We start from the raw sequence: 21,166 nt of genomic DNA, 5'->3' as shown, positions 1-21,166 counted from the left end.
CGCGACGGGGTGAGCTCCCGTTGCTCGGTCCCTGCTCCTGCCAACCTAGCAGTTCGAAAGCACCTCAAAGTGCAAGTAGATAAATAGGTACCACTCCTGCGGGGAGGTAAACGGCGTTTCTGTGCACTGCTCTGGTTCGCCAGAAGCGGCTTAGTCATGCTGGCCACATGACCCAGAAGCTGTACGCCGGCTCCCTCAGCCAATAAAGCGAGATGATCGCCGCAAACCCAGAGTCGGTCACGACTGGACCTAATGGTCAGGGGTCCCTTTACCTTTTTTACTCTATCCCTACACTGCTTGCCACCAGCAAACAAACAGCTCAAGTTCAGTGCACCCTATCTTAGCTGTGGACTTCCTAGTTCATAACTCTGTTCCGTAACATATTACAAACCACCAGACCATGGGGAAGACACCACCAGATGGGCTTCGCAAAGGTGGATGCTATTTTTAAAAGACTCAGCCTTTCCAATGAGAATGCCGCTTCAAGAGTCTGTTATACAACTAGCTGGAGATTATTTGTATTGTGTTTCACCTGCAGGGATGGAACAATGCAAACAGCCTCACAAGAACACAAAAGGTATAGGCATATATACCCTTTAAGCACTACGCTGGAATCTGGCTGTGTCTATTTCTTGGTCCTGTCTGTCCAGGCTGGAGGAAGCATGTGTGAGATTGTGAAGTTTGTGATGATTCAACCAGTAAATCAAAGAGGTTATGTGAGTACAGAGAGAAATATGCTGGTGGAGGACCAGGCTGGGGGGGTGGGGAGCGTGCTGTTCATGGAAAACATCCATCTTAATGCACTCGAATAATCCAAAAATAGCATAGTGGGCCGCTTAAACTTTCAGCTGACACCGAGCCCAAGGCATTTTTAGCAATAAAATGATGGGGACATGGAGTCAGCATCGGGCAATTTCAGAATGAAAACATTTCCTCAGCCTTAAGGAACATCTGGGAGATTCGGAGAAAGGAAGGGCGCAATCAGCTCGATCTTAAACACTTTAATTCCAATGGCAGTGCCACAAAAGTGCAATCCCATAGTATGGAAGATAAATTAATGATATGACTGGGCAGGGGTGTAATTCAGCTCCAATACGGGTTCCATTTATAGTTCACCACTTATTTCTTTTTTGCTTTTTATGAATCTTTTATTAGCAAGCGAAAGAAAGAAAGAAAGAAAGAAAGAAAGAAAGAAAGAAAGAAAGAAAGAAAGAAATTAACCATCATAACAACAATAAAAATAATAATACAAGAAACATCATCAGGTCACAGCGAGGATGCAATACCCATGTTAAACATATAAATCAATATAAGCCCTCCAGATGTCCAAATAGGTATCCACATAAGATTATAGTTTATAGGAAACATGCTTGAATGCAGCCAGGACAGCAAGACTATCAGGCCATTACATAATAGATGGTGGATGTTTATCCTTCCAGGCTTGATGCACACATTTCTTAGTAAGGACTTACAAAATCCACTTCTGCCGTCTTGCTGATAGCCCCCATACTAAAGGTAAAGGTAAAGGTAAAGGTACCCCTGCCCGTACGGGCCAGTCTTGACAGACTCTGGGGTTGTGCGCCCATCTCACTTAAGAGGCCAGGGGCCAGCGCTGTCCGGAGACACTTCCGGGTCACGTGGCCAGCGTGACATCGCTGCTCTGGCCAGAGCCAGAGCCGCACACGGAAACGCCGTTTACCTTCCCGCTGGTAAGCGGTCCCTATTTATCTACTTGCACCCGGAGGTGCTTTCGAACTGCTAGGTTGGCAGGCGCTGGGACCGAGCAGCGGGAGCGCACTCCGCCGCAGGGATTCGAACCGCCGACCTTTCAATCGGCAAGCCCTAGGCGCTGAGGCTTTAACCCACAGCGCCACCTGCGTCCCCTGCCCCCATACTATAGGAACATAATTTAAAATCCATGAACATCTGCAATTATCAAGGATTTCCACCAGTACAATATTGATATGGACAACAACTACAGTCCAAAAAATAATACAGTAGGTCACAACACAAGCCCATACCATATGCCTCAATGTGGCTTTTTCAGCATAACACCTCCAAGAACTATATGTATTATTATTATTATTATTATTATTATTATTCCACCTTTTCCCCCAGATTGGGGCTCAAGGCAGCTTAAAGATAAAATAGCAAAAGCCAAAAAGATAGTCATTTTTAAAAATAATGAAGCACTAATAGAATTAAAATAATATAAAAATATATTTCTAAAAACACAGGTAATGTAACTGCAAGAAGGTAGGGGAAATCACAGTACAAGCCCTTTCCAGTCAGTTCCTAAAGGCCTCTTGGAATAAAAGGTCCTTGCCTGCAAGCAGAAGAAGGGAGCCAGTCTAACTTCTCTAGGAAAAGTCTGGGAGCAGATATGACAATGCCAAGCAGAAGACAAGGCTACACAAAGAGGGAACATACTGCTAGCATCTCCATAACCTATTGCCAGCACTGAGCAGAGGGCAGGTCTGGCCACCCAGGCAAACGGTGTCTCTTATTCCCTTAGGTATGAGTGGCAGGCATTCAGTAACATTGGAGAAAATAGAGCACTGTGCTCGGGGAGACAAAATAGAAAACCCAGCATCTAATTTGGCCCACGCCTCAGCAGCATAGTGCTTATCTCTCTAGGGTTTGGTTATCCATGGTTCAATGCAGCGGGACCTCCAAACCACAGCAGCCAATGGTTAGCACTTGATCTTCAAAGTGGAGTGGGAAACCCTCTCCAAACCATGGTTTTCAGTTGTAGGTTGAAATGCTTTTTGTGGTTAGGAAAGTGACAGGGAAAAACACTGCAATGTAGGGAATGAACAGGTGGTTAATGAGAAAACATATAAACACCCCACAAGTCAATCAGGATAAATGCTGGATGGACTCTCATTGTCATATAGCTGCCCCGCAAACAAATCAGAAGAAATGCTCAATAAAGACCAGAAATTGACCTCTGCATAAGCTTAGTGCAAGCAAATTAGGATATATTTTCAATAAACAGATCATGTGGAGGAGCCCAGTGTGTACTTAGGATTGCAAACTTCATTTATTTATTCTTCGCGTGGTCTACCAGCAGTTCTCTGGCAAACTAGGATGCCCAAGAATGGGAACTACTGGGTTAAAAAAGAGAGGCTTCCCTTAATTCAATATACATTCACTTTATATTACTAATAAGTTAACATTTGTCAGCATCAGAATCTGTCACAGTTGAGAGTACTCAACTACTTTGTTTGCTTTCAAAGAGACAGCCTTTATCTGCCGTTGCCACTAAGCCTGTTGTGAGTGAGTTAGAATAAATCAGTTCTGAAGAAATGAGCAGCTCTTTAGGAAAAAAATGTTTTAAAAAACTCCTCAGGATTTTAATAAAACTGTCTCTGAGGCATATAAATCACGTTCCTAATACAGTATATTTCAATTTCCAGGACTGTATGGAGAACCTTAAAATGTTAACAGATGTAGGAAAGTATCGTCCTCCTACACTCTCTTTCTCAAACACACATATACAGAAAGCTGAAATATGGCTGCAACATTTTGATTCGCCATTATTGGAGGGGTGGGTTGGAACTGGAAAAAGAGCTTTACTGTTTAGATTGTTTCTGTGGTAACACATCTGGTTGTGCAATCTTGAGCCAGGATGCTAACTATCTTGGAAGGCAGCAAATCATGTTGTTGTTGTTGTCAGCGAGAAGAATGTGAAGCACAGAGTGGAGATGCATCTGATCCGATAAGAGCTCTTCCACCATCGCGATCTCCACTCACAGCAACATGGAATATCTCTTCAGATACCCTTGCTTAGATTTTTTAAAAAATAAAATAAAATTGTGCAAACATATATACCATATCACAGCCTTTGGAATTTTTAAACACTAGCTCTATTTAAAAAACGACACAAACTTGGTTGTCGCCATTTCCACCTGGGTGTGAAATAAATTGAAGACAGAAGCGCTTGCATGGCGTTATGACTGAGAAAACCCTGGATCTTCTCCTGATCGCGTGATTCCCTTAGCCAGAAACCAACCAACCGAAAACAGCTAGCAATCACACTTATCTTCCTGAAAAGTCTGCATAAATATTTATGCTTATTTATATAAATGTAGTACAAGTTAGATTCACTTTAGCACTAAATGCAGCGGCTATTAGCACGAAGGGGAGCTGGCTGCCAGTATGTGCTCCTTGGCCCGCCCCTCCCCTAGCAAGGAGCCAATAAAAAGCTCTTGTCTGGGGAGCCTTTCCACCCAATCAGATCAGATCAGAAATTAACGTAAGTTGATTTCTTGTTTGTTGAGCAATTCCTCCCATCTTCCATCAGAACTGCACTTCTGTTCCAGAGATATTTCCTCTTCCAAAGTTCTGAAACCACACAATTTGGTGGTACATGGCAATATTGAGCTGGTCAGCCTCTATGGCCATGTGTCCTTGTGCTGCTGGCAATGACTGACCTGCGGTAGGTTAGACTGTGTAGTTCCAAAGGGCCCAGGATGGAAGGGATGTAGCAAGCTCCTAGGATAAAAATGGGAGGCCCAGTTCCCTATCCACTCATTTCTCTAGTACAGTGGTACCTCGGGTTACATATGCTTCAGCTTACATACGCTTCAGGTTACAGACTCCGCTAACACAGAAATAGGACCTCGGGTTAAGAACTTTGCTTCAGGATGAGAACAGAAATTGTGCTCCGGCGGCACGGTGGCAGCAGGAGGCCCCATTAGCTAAAGTGGTCTCCTTGCTAGGGGAGGGGCGGGCCAAGGAGCACATCTGCAACTGGCAGATGTGATCTCAGAACCACTGGCAGTCATCTTTGAGAATTCCTGGAGAACAGGCGAAGTCCCGGCAGACTGGAGGAGGGCAATTGTTGTCCCTATTTTCAAAAAGGGGAAAAGAGAGGACCCAAATAATTACCGCCCAGTCAGTCTGACATCAATACCAGGGAAGATTCTGGAGCAGATCATTAAGCAAACAGTCTGTGAGCACCTAGAAAGGAATACTGTGATCACCAATAGTCAGTCGTGTCAGACTAACCTGATCTCGTTTTTTGACAGAATTACAAGCCTGGTAGATGAAGGGAATGCAGTGGATGTAGCCTACCTTGATTTCAGCAAGGCATTTGACAAGGTGCCCCATGATATTCTTGTAAAGAAGCTGGTAAAATGCGGTCTTGACTATGCTACCACTCAGTGGATTTGTAACTGGCTGACTGACCGAACCCAAAGGGTGCTCATCAATGGTTCCTCTTCATCCTGGAGAAGAGTGACTAGTGGGGTGCCACAGGGTTCTGTCTTGGGCCCGGTCTTATTCAACATCTTTATCAACGACTTGGATGATGGACTCAAGGGCATCCTGATCAAATTTGCAGATGACACAAAACTGGGAGGGGTGGCTAACACCCCAGAGGACAGGATCACACTTCAAAACGACCTTGACAGATTAGAGAACTGGGCCAAAACAAACAAGATGAATTTTAACAAGGAGAAATGTAAAGTATTGCACTTGGGCAAAAAAAATGAGAGGCACAAATACAAGATGGGTGACACCTGGCTTGAGAGCAGTACATGTGAAAAGGATCTAGGAGTCTTGGTTGACCACAAACTTGACATGAGCCAACAGTGTGACGCGGCAGCTTAAAAAGCCAATGCAATTCTGGGCTGCATCAATAGGAGTATAACATCTAGATCAAGGGAAGTAATAGTGCCACTGTATTCTGCTCTGGTCAGACCTCACCTGGAGTACTGTGTCCAGTTCTGGGCACCACAGTTCAAGAAGTACACTGACAAACTGGAACGTGTCCAGAGGAGGGCAACCAAAATGGTCAAAGGCCTGGAAACGATGCCTTATGAGGAACGGCTAAGGGAGCTGGGCATGTTTAGCCTGGAGAAGAGGAGGTTAAGGGGTGATAGGATAGCCATGTTCAAATATATAAAAGGATGTCACATAGAGGAGGGAGAAAGGTTGTTTTCTGCTGCTCCAGAGAAGCGGACACGGAGCAATGGTTCCAAACTACAAGAAAGAAGATTCCACCTAAACATTAGGAAGAACTTCCTGACAGTAAGAGCTATTCGACAGTGGAATTTGCTGCCAAGGAGCGTGGTGGAGCCTCCTTCTTTGGAGGTCTTTAAGCAGAGGCTTGACAACCATATGTCAGGAGTGCTCTGATGGTGTTTCCTGCTTGGCAGGGGGTTGGACTCGATGGCCCTTGTGGTCTCTTCCACCTCTATGAGTCTATGATTCTATTCAATGATTCTAGGTTAAGAACAGTTTCAGGTTAAGAACGGACCGCCGGAACGAATTAAGTACTTAACCTGAGGTACCACTGTACAAAAGATTATCCTTAACAATTCGTCAGTCTTGAGAGAGGAGGATTCCCAAATGATGGACAAAACTCAGCACGCACTCCATCACACTGTTCTGAAATCTTTGCGGTTTTATCATATTTCCAGCAGAAGTGTCAAAACCTATTGTTTGTAACCATCACTGAGTTCAAGGTCTCAATGGCTGAGACGGAATTATTTTCTTCACTCTCCTCCCTAGAGTTACCATAGAAATTGTGACTGTAGACCTTCTGTCTTTAAAGCTGCAAAGAAAGTTTCCAAAACAGAAAGCTCTGCTTTTGCAGAACTTAGTTGACAATGGAAACAGATTTGGGGGGAAAATGGCACATCAAAAATAGATCTGCCTGTCCTTGTGCTACAGAAGACTCCAAGCATAATCCAATCTCACTGGGAGAACAGCAAATTCTCCTCTTGCCCACTGCCCTGTTCATTTCAACCAGGCATGGTATAATTAATGCCCAATGGGCTGTGCTCACCATCTCTGGAAATAGATTATATCCTTCACGCCCTAAAATATGCTTATTAAAAGAGCTGCTCCCCGAGGAACATTTGGCTGTTACCATCAGCTACTTTTCATTCCAAAGTTCAATACGGGCCAAATTACAGCTTGATTAATTACATTCTGCCAGCTCATTTCCTCTTGGCCCTTGGTGAAAGTCATGTTTGTAATACATTAAACAGATACAGCACAAATACTATGCCTACACAATTCTGTCCACAGGTCTTCTTTTCAGTCCTTCCACAATCCCATTTCTCCAATAAGAGCATGTGATTAATTGCCTTCTAGTTGTCATTTTTCTATTCCACCCAGATTCCTTGCCATACACCAGTCCTTGAAGGACTGGCAACGTTATGGTTCAAACGAGGAGCGTACTGGCAAGGGATGTTGAGAACCAAAGACTACTATGTCTGAAAAACACATCTCTCAGTCTACTCCCAGTACTTCCATCCATCAAATTCCTCTTTAAAATGGTCTGCCTTTGTAATCCCTGTCTCATCTCAGGCCCATCACCCAGCAAGGATTCCCTTGGGGACCTGGTGGGAAACTCTTCTCCATTTCCTGCTACACTGCAGCCTGAGGTTATCAGGACGCTCAGAGCCTGGCTGGATCGTGCCATTTTGGTTACATAATAAATGGCACTCACAACCTGAACATCACAAATAGGAGGAATAATAATTCTTTTTTTATTATTATTAAGAGTTTCAAAATAACAATCAATCAAAAATACATCATCCTCATTCCCCCTCCATTTTTTCCCTCCCCAAAAAGAAAAAAAAACCTCCCTCCCACCCCCCAGACTTCCCTCAGCTCCTCTCTCTAGTTTCTTAGCACATGTTATAAAATTGTAAAGATCCTTAAGTCATCTATATATATGTTATCAATAAAAAGTTTGTGTGTGATTATTCAAAACCTGCAATAATAATAATAATTCAATCCAATCTTAAGGGGGTGCACTCTGTTCTCCAGACAGTGGTTCAGTCCTCATTTATGTATTTTTGCAACACCCCACAACCCATTCACAGAGTTCAAGCTCTAGAATAAAGTTTGTGGCATCTGGTGCAAGAACTGAAAAGAATAGTGGGAACTGTAATTTGTTAAAGGTGCTGGGAATTGTAACTTTGTGAGGCCAGCACGTTTAATGAATTACATCTCCCAGGATTCTTTGGGGGAAACCATGACTATTAAAATGGAATAAGAGTGCTAGAAATGTATGGGGTGGATCTGACCAAAGACTGCACAGGAAACATGAGCTCATTCGTATGGGTAAGAATGAGGAAAGAATGCCTCAAAGGTCAAATGCTAAGTATTCTTCTGCCTTTCTGAATTATACATGGAAAAGCAACCAGCATTGCAAACGTACCCAAGGGGAAAATGTGGCACAAAAATATGGGGCATCTGTCTATCCCAACCTTTTGAAAACAGCATTCTTTTCCTTGCGCATAATAATTGCGGACAGAATTTTTATCAAGGCTTTGATTGCATCGTGCCAGATAAAATGGGTTCGTGGATTGGATGTAGCCTACAGGCCAGCAGTTGGTCTCCGTTTCCACCAGAGACGCCTCGCCAATCCTTTCTGGGAAGCTTCCTCGGGTGCACATTGTTGCACAACCTCCCAAGCAGCTTGTTCCACTAAAGACACTCTTTCTGACATTTAGCACAGTTCGATCTCTTCTACAGTTCCAAACATTGTTGTCATGTCCTCACTTGACTTGAAGGCATGGAGCTGCTGTGGAGGAAAGCTTTGGAGGAGCCAAGCACTTCCTTGGCCACTAGAAGTGATGGATGGAATTCCAACTCAAGAAGGTAGTAGATCTGGGAAGGGGCGTGGCTCAGTGGTAGAGCAGCTGCTTTGCATGCAAAAGGTCCCGGGTTCAATCCCCAGCATCTCCAGGTTGTTGTTGTTGTTTAGTCGTTTAGTCGTGTCCGACTCTTCATGACCCCATGGACCAGAGCACGCCAGGCACTCCTGTCTTCCACTGCCTCCCGCAGTTTGGTCAAACTCATGCTGGTAGCTTCGAGAACACTGTCCAACCATCTCGTCCTCTGTCGTCCCCTTCTCCTTGTGCCCTCCATCTTTCAACATCAGGGTCTTTTCCAGGGAGTCTTCTCTTCTCATGGGGTGGCCAAAGAATTGGAGCCTCGACTTCACGATCTGTCTTTCCAGTGAGCACTCAGGGCTGATTTCCTTCAGAATGGATAGGATTGAGCTTCTTGCAGTCCATGGGATTCTCAAGAATCTCCTTCAGCACCATAATTCAAAAGCATCAATTATTTCTTTATGGTCCAGCTCTCACTTCCATACATCACTACTGGGAAAACCATAGCTTTAACTAAATAGGCCTTTGTTGGCAAGGTGATGTCTCTGCTTTATAAGATGCTATCTAGGTTTGTCATTGCTTTCTTCCCAAGAAGCAGGCGTCTTTTAATTTCGTGGCTGCTGTCACCATCTGCAGTGATCATGGAGCCAAGAAAGTAAAATCTCTCACTGCCTCCATTTCTTCCCCTTCTGTTTGCCAGGAGGTGATGGGACCAGTGGCCATGATCTTCGTGTTTTTGATGTTGAGCTTCAGATCATATTTTGCGCTCTCCTCTTTCACCCTCATTAAAAGGTCGTACTCCATTCCCAATTTTGAACCAATCATTTGTTCCATATCCAGTTCTAACCGTAGCCTCTTGTCCCAAATAGAGATTTCTCAGGAGACAGGTGAGGTGATCAGCGCATCTCCAGGTAGGGTTGGGAATATCCTCAGTCTGAAACCCTGGAGAATTGCTGCTACTCAGAATGGACAATGCTGAGTGGGATGTGCCAAGTGTTTGACTCATTATAAGGCACAGATGGCATGGGGCACCCAAAACATTACTTCAGTTTATGGCTTCTCAGCACCTATCATTCCTCATTGAACATCCAGATCAAGAAGCAAGTCAGACAAATAAATTAGGAGGAAAGGGCATTCAGAAGTACTCAGAGCTCAATAAAGAATGGGCAAAATTTATAATTTATCTAGGAGACCGCTGTAAGCAGATGAAAACATTAGCAGGATTCTAATAACACTTGTAATATAGCAAGTATCATGAACAGTATGGTGAGATACAAGATATGGATTCTGAAATAATATGCAGTTGAAAAAGTTGACAATAGGACCACATGGAGGGGAGGGAAATCTGTAAATATGGATATGTATTTTGTATTGTTATAATTCTTCACTTGTAAAATCAAATAAAAATTATTTCAAAAAGTCTGTTGTACTAAAATAACGCCTTTTAAAACCACAAAAACACCACTGCCAGCAATTACAGTAACAAGAAGAATATTCCATTAGTCCTGATTTAAACATATAAATCGATGGAGGTGGTCCTTATAAGCCATGTGTTCAAACATATATGTTTTAATGTACAGTGGTACCTTGGGTTAAGTACTTAATTCGTTCCGGAGGTCCGTTCTTAACCTGAAACTATTCTTAACCTGAAGCACCACTTTAGCTAATGGGGCCTCCTGCTGCTGCCGCGCTGCCGGAGCCCGATTTCTGTTCTTATCCTGAAGCAAAGTTCTTAACCTGAAGCACTATTTCTGGGTTAGCAGAGTGTGTAACATGAAGCGTGTGTAACCTGAAGCGTATGTAACCCGAGGTACCACTGTACTAAAATAGTGTTGTAAATAGAGAGATAAGTTTTTGATTAACATAAAGTAAAGAAAGGCACCTGACATCATCGTGGCATCAGATGACAGACAGGTGGTAGTCCCCACCTGCCTGCTGAAGGTGTCCTATGGGGTTGGGATAGGGGAGATAAAGATCTGGCCCACTGGGCCAAAAAGTTTCCCCACCCCTGCTCCAAGACAGAGCTGGAAATGGCACAAAGGTTTGCTTCTGAAATGATTTGGTGTGTTTAAGAAATAGCAGATAAACCTGCCAAGTCACCTTCAAAAATGAGACTTCCCACCCCACCCCAAAATCTTAGTTTCATCACTGAAATGGAAGCAGTTACACAAGGCCTCAATGAAAACTAGGGACAGTGGAAATATATGGTTGGGTCCACATTTTATTGTAAATCTATCTGGTTTGTACCTTCCAAAAGACTACGCTGGTTGAAATGTTGCTTTCCTTCAAAATTAGTGCTTCTCTGGCATTTTCAAAGTACCGTATTTTTTGCTGTATAAGACTCACTTTTTCCCTCCTAAAAAGTAAGGGGAAATGTGTGTGTGTGTGTGTGTGTGTTATGGAGCAAATGCAGGCTGCGCAGCTATCCCAGAAGCTAGAACAGCAAGAGGGATTGCTGCTTTCGCTGCAAAGCGATCCCTCTTGCTGTTCTGGCTTCTGAGATTCAGAATATTTTTTTTCTTGTTTTCCTCCCCCCAAAACTAGGTGTGTCTTATGGTCTGGTGCGTCTTATAGAGTGAAAAATACGGTAGTTCTCCAGCCAAAAAATGTTTACGAAAAGGCATATGTTAGGGCACGTGCATAAAAATGCATTATGTTCGTGAAAATAGCATATGAAAATGCAGAATGTTGGGGGGAATTGCTTGCAAAAATGTCTATACTGGGCAAAATTGCACAAAGAAATGTGTATACAGTCGTACTTTGGAAGTCGAACGGAATCTGTTCCGGAAGTCCGTTCAACTTCCAAAACATTTGAAAACCAAAGTGCGGCTTCTGATTGGCTGTAGGAAGCTCCTGCAGCCAATTGGAAGCTGCAGAAGCCCCATTGGACATTCGGCTTCCAAAAATAGTTCAAAAACTGGAACACTCACTTCTGGGTTTTGATCATTCGGAAGCTGATTTGTTCGGAAGCCAAGGCGTTCGAGATCCAAGGTACAACGGTATTAGGAGAAATGATGTGCGTTTTCAGAAGGACATTTTAAAATTTAATAAAAATACAAACCGATATGAAAATATGGCAAACAGAACATTAGATTGGAACAATTAGAAATTTCAGAGAAAGTTAAATTGACAGATTCATCCATGACAACTAAAAGACAAATTTCAGGAGAGAAATCCTGAAAATGCCTTCAAAACTGGAAACATCAAAAATCTTAAATCTTCAGGATAGCCACATGTGGAGTGAAAACGAAGCAGGTTGACAACAGAATTTTCATGTGCAGAGTGAGGAATATGAGCAGATTTTTTTCACTGCAACACATTTCTGCTTTGGCACAGAGCGAAGCTATACATGATAACTAGGCCTGTCACCCAATTAACAATATCATATTCAATTAACTGTGTCAGTTTTAACTGTGTCAACTCAGAAGTACCTTTACTTTTGATGGGATTTACTCTGAGGCAAGCTTGTGAGTGTGTGCTACTAGTTTGGGTTGCCATACGTATGCAATTTCCAGGACATTGCTGGGATTTGGTCGTCGGAAATAGTGTCCGGGCGGAAATCAATGGAATATCTGGGGAAATCTGGCAGCTCAAACCGCATCGGAGGGGATGCAGGCGGCGGAAACTGCAGCTGCATCGATGGCGGAAGAGCCGCAGACTCTCCGGTCCTGCCTGGGCCTTCCCCTGCAACATGGCTTGAGCAGCTGTTGGGGTCTGCTGCTGCTGCTGCCCAGGCCCAATCCTGGGTTCCCCCTTGCTGGTGGCTGCTTGGAGACTGAAGGCCTAAGAGAAAAAGTTGGCTCCACAGCAGAGCCCGCTCAGCACCCCCCAGTCACACACACCCAGCACTGGAAAGCAGGAGCCTCGCACAAACAGGGTCCTAGCAAACCACGTGGCCGGAGCAAGCACTGGAAATGGGAGAATATTTTTTTCCGCTTGGCTGCGACCTCCGCGTCAAGGGTAGGTCTGTCCGGGAAGGCCGTTTTCAAAATACGGCAGCCTTAGAGTCACTGTGTACAGGAGAGCAGCCTTACCCTATTAAATCCGCATGAATTTGCCAATGAATGAAAGCAGATCACAGAAGGAGGGAAAACATGCTTTGTTTTAATATATGACACAAACATGTATTGCAGCAGACACTATCCTAGAAGATCTATTCCCTCCTGCGTGCAAAAGAAAAGTAGCATACCTTAAATGGCACAAATCACTTGCATTTAGGAAGTTTCCTCTCTCTCTAATTTCCAAATTTGACACTCTATTCAATTAATCAATCAATGTGCATGTTTGGATCGCAAAGTAAGTAGCAATTTATTTTGGTAAGAAGCAATGCACCTCTTGACCACGCAAATCGCCCGCATTTAAAGTAGCAGCTTTAGACACATGCTCTGATATCATTGTTGGTGGCATCTGTAACAATTCAATTTTTGATGCCATGTTCATTCTTTTGCATTCTCCTGCATAAGAAACCCTTGAACAAGAGGCCAGCTGGCCTCCCTTAAGAGAGCCAGTAGATTGCGGCCAGTAAAAGTGTTGTTCTTGGTGAAAGAAACATTGTGTCTGAAACCCAGTTAAGACACAGCTCTTCAGATGACATTGGGCCAGTAATTCTGTCATAGTGCAATTTTAAACATGTATAACTCAGAAGTGCCATTGATCCAATGGGGCATGTTCCTAATTAAATGGGTAGGGTAAATTGGGATAGCCTACAGATTTGCAGCCCTGATCTCCTGAAAGATGCAAGTACTGTATATAGAAAGAATAAGTCATAATCTGAGAAGCCCAAGCATCAAAGAGGTTTGGGGCAAGGGAGACATCCTCTGTAGAGATAAGGGAAAGTGTTCAAGACCTGAGCATCACCACCTGAGGATCTTGCAGAGTGGTCAACACAGAGGTTGTTCACATGGCTGAGTCCTGGAAGACCTGCTCCCTGCCTTGCAGGCCATTTCCCACCTTGTCTGGGAGAGCAGGGCCTGGACTGACTCCAGCTACAAAAGCTGAGGTTGCAGAACAGACACTGAGGCTGGGGTATTGTTGAGGGGGGTTGGGGTGTGAGTTGTTGCTGTTATTTATATTAGTTTTGTGTATATTTTAGATCTTACTATGATTTATATAGAAACTGTTGCAATTTGGTTGCACACTTTTTGATGTTTTATTTAATGTATTTAGAATTACTTTTGTTATGTTTGTAATTATGTAATTTTTTTCATGCTGCAAACCACCATGTGCATGGTTTTAACTATGGAAAGGCGGCATGTATGTCCGTACTTCACTTTTCACATAATGCAGGGCTTTATATACAGTATGGTCAATTCAGGTTTTATATAGGGCAGGGTTATCAAAAGCGCTATTTATAGAGAGACTTTGAAACAACACAACTCCAGTAAAACGTAGCTGGGCTGCAACCCAAAAACCACAAACAGCACTAAAAGCAAATAATGCACAATCATTACATAGTCCTAGAAAGTAAGTATAACAAAAACAAAACGTAACTAAGGGAGATATAACTGTTATCTCCACAATGCAGTTTCAGGATGAGAAGATCAGGACCGGCCCTATCATTAGGTAGAGTTAAAGGCGTCAACTTGAACAAAATCTTGTGGGGCCCACTAGCCTGCCCACACTTCTTCCCCCCCATCCCAGAACTTCTATGAAGCACACCTTCCTCTGCCAGGAACAACTGGACACAGGACTCCTCTTGCCCCCGCCGCCTGTTCACCTCTCATCCTCCGCCCATGCGCAATAAATTTCTGCCCACTCTCCTCTCCTACCAGCCTGTCTGCCTCTCCCCAGTTGCCCCAGCTCAGGCGCATTCAGAAATACAGTCAAACCTCAGTTGTCAAACGTAATTTGTCCTGGAAGCCCGTTCAGCTTCTGAAATGTTCAACAAGGAAGGCGTGGCTTCTGATTGGTTGCAGGAGCTTCCTGCACACAGGCGGAAGCCACGTCAGACATTCAGCTTCCAAAAGTGTTCGAAAACCAGAGCATTTACTTCCGGGTTTTCGGCATTCAGGAGCCAAAACGTTCCAAAACGGAGGCGTTTGGGAGCCAAGGTTTGACTGTAGCATCAAAAGTCAGGTGGCAAGCTAGGAAAAAAGGGCAGCGCCCAGCTGAGAGGTGCCCACTTCAAGCAGTTGGTTTTGGATGTCATGGAAAGGCAACAAATTGTTATCCGATTTATTATTGTTGCATTTCTGTTCCCAGGGAATGGAAGAGGTGCTTGTGGGATTTATTGCCTCAGGTACCAAAATAACTTGACTGGCCTTGGGTATTACCGTATTTGCAGCTCTGCCATGGGCCAGCCCTGACAGGAACAGGTAGGTTGCTGGATTACTTGCAATAGACTGGCAGGAGTTTCTATGGACTGTTTAACGAAAGCAACAAAATGGGATTCTTTTACCTAAACTGGGCGATTAGAATCTCTGATCTTTACTCAGTCCAATGTATGTTTATATTTGAATGCCAGTCATCCTATTGGTGTTGTTCATTGGGTGCAGTAGGCAATTGGCTTCCCTGTTCCCCAGGGAGCATTTGGCTCTGTTGACATGCCAACATCCTTTTGCATCTGGCTGGCCCTGTGACATCCTGAGCAGGGGGTTGTGTGGGATAGAGTCTCAAAAGGTGCGCAGAAATGAAGATTTCATAGCCCAAGGCAGTTTGAAGGTCATTGTTCTTCAAGGACCCTTGAAAGCACAACACTCCACCCTCCAGCATCCTCTGGGAGCAGAGTTGAGGACATATCATTCGACATCTAAATGCCTCAGAGAATTATCTTTGAAAAATGTTGGACCCAGAAGTCTTCATTTACATGCACATACTGTACGAGACACCATTTCTCAGAGTGGTGGGAAGCTTTCCAACATTCAGGACTCTTTATGCTTCCAATTTTATGCCTGCATGAACGGTAACAGATAGCTCTCTAGCATTTTTGGTACCTATGCAATAAAACGGCTCCTCATTCTCTCACCAAGCAATGGTTTCCAATGAGTCTCCTCCCCATCTGATATTGGCACTTTCCCCTCCCTTTTCCCCACTGTGTGGCATCCTTCCTGAGCCAGAATTTAGCAGCTTTGCTCCAGTTTGTAGATTAAAATGGAAAAGAAAGTATTTTCCCACACGGCTGGTTTTGGCCCATTGTCACTTCTTCCATAAAATTCTGTCAAACAGCTGTAAGTTAAGAACCTCTCTGACTCATCAGTTTCATCAAGGGACTTTTATCTGTGTGCTTTCCCTCCCCACCCTTCAGAATTCCAGAAACCACATGGCACATAGACAGCAGCTGAGACCAAGAGAGGGGCACAAGTCTGTGCAGTCCAGGACCTCCATATGCACTGCCCAGGCTTGTGCCCTGGAAAGGTCACCAGTTACGAGTTAACGGTCTCTGCAGCCCCAGCAGGCACTGTGATTCTCCAGTGGTTTGACTTCACCCCCAATGCATACTCCATTGTCTCTTGATGAGACCAATAGTGAGTCCAGTCAAAAGAAGGCAGTTTCTGCACGTGTTGTAGAGGGAAGTGAGGAGCAGGTAGGTCTCATCAACCTGGGAAGATAGCCCACCTAGGAGAAGGAAAACTCCAATCCTAAATCTCCGTTGCCTTGCAGGATATCTTCGGGAGAAGGAAAGGCTAAGGAGAAAACCCTCCACAAATCTGGAGTCCCTAAGATGGTTGGACAGTGCTTTGTATGCCTCCTTCCAGCAACTCCTGTAGCCAAACATAGTGCTCTGCTTTCCTTTGGACCACATCAGTGAGGCTGAGAAGGTTGGTCTTGTCAACTGATGCCAACAAATGTTCCTAAGTTGCTATCTGCCTCTGCCTGCTGCTGCTGCAGGATCTCTTGTCCCCACACTGAAAGTTTGCATCTCCTCTTCCAGATTCTTGTGCCTGACCCCACACTCCCCACTGTGGACATTCCCCACAGTTTGAGAACTTCTGCTATACAAGTATTATACAGTTAAGCCAGCACATCTGCTACTGTAGGTACTTGCTTCTTCTACGCCTCATTTAAGTGGATCTGTCTCTCTGGGCACTTGCAGACTGTCAGTGTTTTCAGGTGAATTTCAATCACTTGCCAACAAACTCAGTTTGTGCAATTATGCTTGACGGGTTGGTCTTGCGCAACAAACCCACGTCCCCAAAAGATCAGGCTTTTTGCCATAAGGAAAGTGATGGGAAGCTGTACGTGAAAGTGTGGAGTAACACTTGCCTTGACACAATGTCATTATCAAACACGAACGAAACACAATGAACGCTCATTAAATAGCTAACATGGTCTAATCTCCCTGCAAACAAATCAGGATGAATGTTCAATGAACAGGTCATGTGGAAGCAACCTCTGTTTTCAGTCTATCCCACGCATTCCTTCAAAGACAATGGATGTTAGATGGAGGGCTCTATTTTCTAGGAGGAAGCTAAGACAGGTTATGATCATAGTAGAACCTGTGTTGTGTAGTAGTCCAGAATGCTGGACTTAGGGCCTGGGATACCCAAGGAGGTTATCTACTGAGTCCTGTCAATACAAGAGTTTCTGCATTTGCAATGAGATGTTCCTCCTGCCAGAACCCACCTTGTGCATGCATCACACCCTCCCCAAATCTGCTCCAGGGGGTTAGAGGAGCCCTCAGTGCAGGGGGAGGAGGAGATGGGGAGAACGTCCCATTGCACAAGCAGAAATCCTTGCACTGCTGGTGTGTTCACCTTAGTGCTACAACGGACAATCCCCATGCATCCATAAAGTCACGGACAAATCACGTTTTTCTCAGTCTAGCCTACTACACAGGGTTGTCGCGAGGATAAAACATGGCAGTGGGACACCAGTTTGAGCTCCTTGCAGGAAAGGCAGGCTATGAAAGTACAGTAATCATAAATTCAAAGGCACGTAATATAGGGACGCCGTATTTCAGAAAGTGAAAATCCAGGTACAAAAGTTGAGTTTTTTAAAGTTTTGCCCAAAGTTGTTGAGTCTGGGAAAATCCAGACATGGCAACACTAATGTAATAGGTGGTTGGCAGCATCTCTGAAGGGCATCTTGCGCAATCCCCTGGTTAATGCAGGAATCTGCAGTACCCTGGACTCTTTCTAAACACCTCCAATGAGGGAGAGCCCACACCCTCCTGTTCTGTAGCTCAGTGGCAAGGCATCTGCCTTGCACCCAGAAGGCCACAGGTTCAATCCCAGCATAGAATCATAGAGTTGAAAGGGACCTTGAAGGTCATTTAGTCCAACCCCCCCGCAGTTCCGGAATCTCCAGGTAGGGCTGAGAGAGCCTCTGCCAGTCAGTGTAGACAATACTGAACTAGACTGGCCAACGGTCTGACACAGTATAAGGCAGCCTCTTAGATTCCTATTGTTCTGACACAGCTCTTGCCAGTGGTCCATCAGGGTGAATAAGATGCTGTCACACAAGCCCCAGTTTGCCCCAACCTACATACCTGCCTTCTTACCTACAACCAGTCCAGGGAGGTCTTACTGCCTGCCATCCTCTCCTTCCATCCCCTCCATCTCAGTGTTACCACTCTTCAGCGGGGAGGAGGATGGGGGGGGGACAAAGCTGGGATTCTTGGCTTTGCCTAGCATTGGCTCTGGTCCCACCCACTGTTCGGGCTCACTGTCTTCCAGTTCCAATGGGCACCAGCTACCTCTGTCCCAATAGGAAGATACCAGCGATGCTTAGTCAGAATATGCGCCCTTGACATTTCCACCCATTCATTCTACTTCTGCTTTCTAGAGATCACCAGGCACACTCTGTTGGTCGACTCATGTTGGACTGACACCTAGATTTGATGATTTGAAGTGCCACAGATTCATTATGCCCTTGAGCAACTCACTTAGCTACTGTTCCCCATCCTTAAAATGGGAACGCGGTAATTAACGACCTGAGAGCAAACAGGATGAAGATTATAAAGTGCCCTGGGTACTTCTAGCATAATAATATTTGTTACGATTCCCATGAACCGGTACATTCCTTATAGGTGCCTCAACACACCCAGGAAGTCAGGACACCTAGAGCTAAATAATGGGGAGAAATGGGGGAGACGTGTGACGAAATTATTTGCCTGGTTCCTGGGAAGCAAGTCCCAGGTGTTCAGCAGGGCGAACCCTTTAACCCTAAGGCAGAAGAGAGGCGTTTGCCGGACCAGTCGCGAACTTCCGCGTTACACGGAGCTTCTCGTCCGGCCGAAAAGAGCCCTCGTAGCACGCCCTGGAAACATCCCACGGAAAAAGCCTTTACCGGCTGCCTGCGGACTTCCTGCAAACTCTCTCCTACGATGACCCCTAGCTCTCCAGACTCTACTACGGCACCTTTCTCCATGCAGGTGCCCAGCCGGGTCTCCTCTAGGTGAGGGGCCAGTCTCCAAACACCAACACCCCCGACGTCTGTGCATTGACGCCCCCCTTGACCGCCCCCCCGTCCGCCACAGACCTTTGCTACATCTCCTCCAGGGATCGCACCTGGGCGGCGGGTGGGCTTCTGCCGCGGCGTCCCTCCGTCCGCCCGGGCAGCCGAGCCGTCGAGCCTCCGGTGCGCGTCCAGCTCGGTGCCTTGACGCCGCCCGCTCTCCTGCCCTCCCTCTCGGCGTTGGGGATGAGCCCGCTGCTCGTCTCCCCGGCAGCTCCTCCTCGCCGTCGGCGGCTGTTGCTGCCTGCGAGGTCCCGATAGGGGCCGCCTTATCGCGGGCGCCACCTTCGCCGTCTGGGCGCGCGCGTGCCACCACCGGGACCGGGCGCCTCTTCCAGGAAGACGCGCGCAGCAGCGGCGACCTCCAAGGAGGATCGCCTCCCGCGTCCTCCTCCCCACCCCCTGCTGCCTGGCTGCTTCTCTTCTCTTCTCTTCCCCTCCCTCTCCCCTTCCACCACGACCCTCCCTCCCGTGCCCGCAAGGGGGTGGGGGGCGTTGAGGACTGGAAATGGAGGCGCCTCCAACGCATGCTGCGATCGCCAGCCCTTCTTCGGCTCGTATTCGCCGGGGAGCACCTCACACCGCCCGCCCCCTCCCTCCTGGCCGGCTACGAGCGAGCGAAAAAGGTCAAACACAACCTTGCAGGGGAGGGTCCTGGGAGGGGGGGTGGGGGGGGGGCAGGCAAAGGAAGGTAAAGGGGAAGAGAGTCGAAACTGAAAGTTTTTCCCTCTCCAGCGCCCTAGGCTAGGGTAGTTCACACGTACACGTGCACACCCTGATGGAGGGCGAGTGGACAGAGGCTCCCTTGCGCCCTTGTGCAAAAAGCTGGAGTGGCGCCTCCGCCCCCTCCGGGTCTCTTGTGCTCCTCCACCAAAGCGCCCAAAGGAACAGCAGAGCGCGTGGGCGAGCGGTCCGGCCTCTAGTCGCTCCGAGCTGCAGTTCAGGGGCGCAATTTTTGCACCGCTTGGGTCTGCACCCTTGGCGGAGGCCAACCTAACCAACCCCTAGGTACACCTTCAAGTGGGCGAATGGGAAGTGGCCTTTCTTTTAAAAGTCCTTCCATCTAACTCAATAGTGTCCACACTACCTGGCAGTGGCTGTCCAGGATTTCGAAAGGGAGTCTCTCTCAGCCTTACCAGGAGATGCTGAGGTCCGAACCTGGGGCCTTCTGTATGCAGAAAAGATTATGTATCTTTGCGTCACAGTCCTTCCCTCGCTGAATGTCCACTCTATTTTGGTTTTCTCCAACATCCCGAAACGTATGAAGTTTGACCCATCCCTTATGCATTTAGTGAGCATTCAGTACCACTGATCATGTATGTTTATCATCATTCTGTGTATTCACAAGTTGCAAGCGGGGTTAACAATGTCTCCTTGTGATTTCTGCTCAACATTCTCAGCATTTGGATATTCGCAGCCTATTAAAACAGGCAGATCTTTAACCCCAACTCTTAATATGGAGAAGATTTCAATGGTATGATTGTCTGGATCCATAATAATCATAGTCATCATTATCTAAACACATATACTAAATAGTTTTACGCAAATGTACAATACAGAAATGTCAGGACTTTGGAAGATGGGAAATGTTAAATTAGATCACCTTAACTATAAGCCAACTGACTCCCCCCCCCTTATTTTTCTTTTTCTACAAGGCTTTCTTATCTTTCAAAGCTTTTGCTCTCCATTGATTAATCTCCCCATCTAAATATCTTAAATTTTAATCCCTTTCCCCCTAAGGATCTTGTTCCCAACTGCATGAACTACACGTCTTGGTGCAACAGAACCCATTGCTGCCACCCATTGGTAGCAATAAGTACAGTAAGCATATTTTTGTTCTTGGGATAATTAAAAAAAAAGCAACGCACAGAAATTAGGGTCAACCAAAATGCATAGTGTAGCGTGCTTTCACGTTAAGCAGAACTCTTCTGCATGCTGGATGTTAAGAAAAATATCGTTCCCAAGGGTTTGGAATTAAAACCCGATCTCAGTTTGTTTCAGTACTGCAGAAGGAAGCTTTGTGCAGATTAATTAGATTTTACCTGTAAGGTAAAGGTAAAGAGACCCCAGTCATGGCTGACTCTGGGGTTGGGGCGCTCATCTCGCTTTATTGGCTGAGAGAGCCGGCGTAC

General features: G+C 45.7%; 1 protein-coding gene across 3 annotated transcripts in view; it reads right to left on the bottom strand.

Annotated features, from left to right (window-relative positions):
- The window catches only part of RIPOR3 (RIPOR family member 3), a 119,999-nt gene extending 100,633 nt beyond the window's left edge, over positions 1 to 19,366 (bottom strand). Inside the window, exon 1 of one of the 3 annotated variants that reach the window (XM_079979050.1) lies at positions 19,059 to 19,366. The gene's annotated coding sequence lies outside the window, so the exon portion shown is untranslated. Of the gene's footprint in view, positions 1 to 18,078; positions 18,099 to 19,058 lie in introns of those variants that run through there. The other 2 variants (XM_079979051.1, XM_079979052.1) reach the window with 2 other exon arrangements.
- Positions 19,367 to 21,166: the final 1,800 nt, after the last annotated feature.

Source organism: Podarcis cretensis (assembly GCF_951804945.1).
Source record: "Podarcis cretensis genome assembly, chromosome: 6".
Classification (NCBI taxonomy): Eukaryota; Metazoa; Chordata; class Lepidosauria; order Squamata; family Lacertidae; genus Podarcis; species Podarcis cretensis.
The sequence above is the reverse complement of the archived record's forward strand: the minus strand, read 5'-3'. Positions and strand labels throughout refer to the sequence as shown.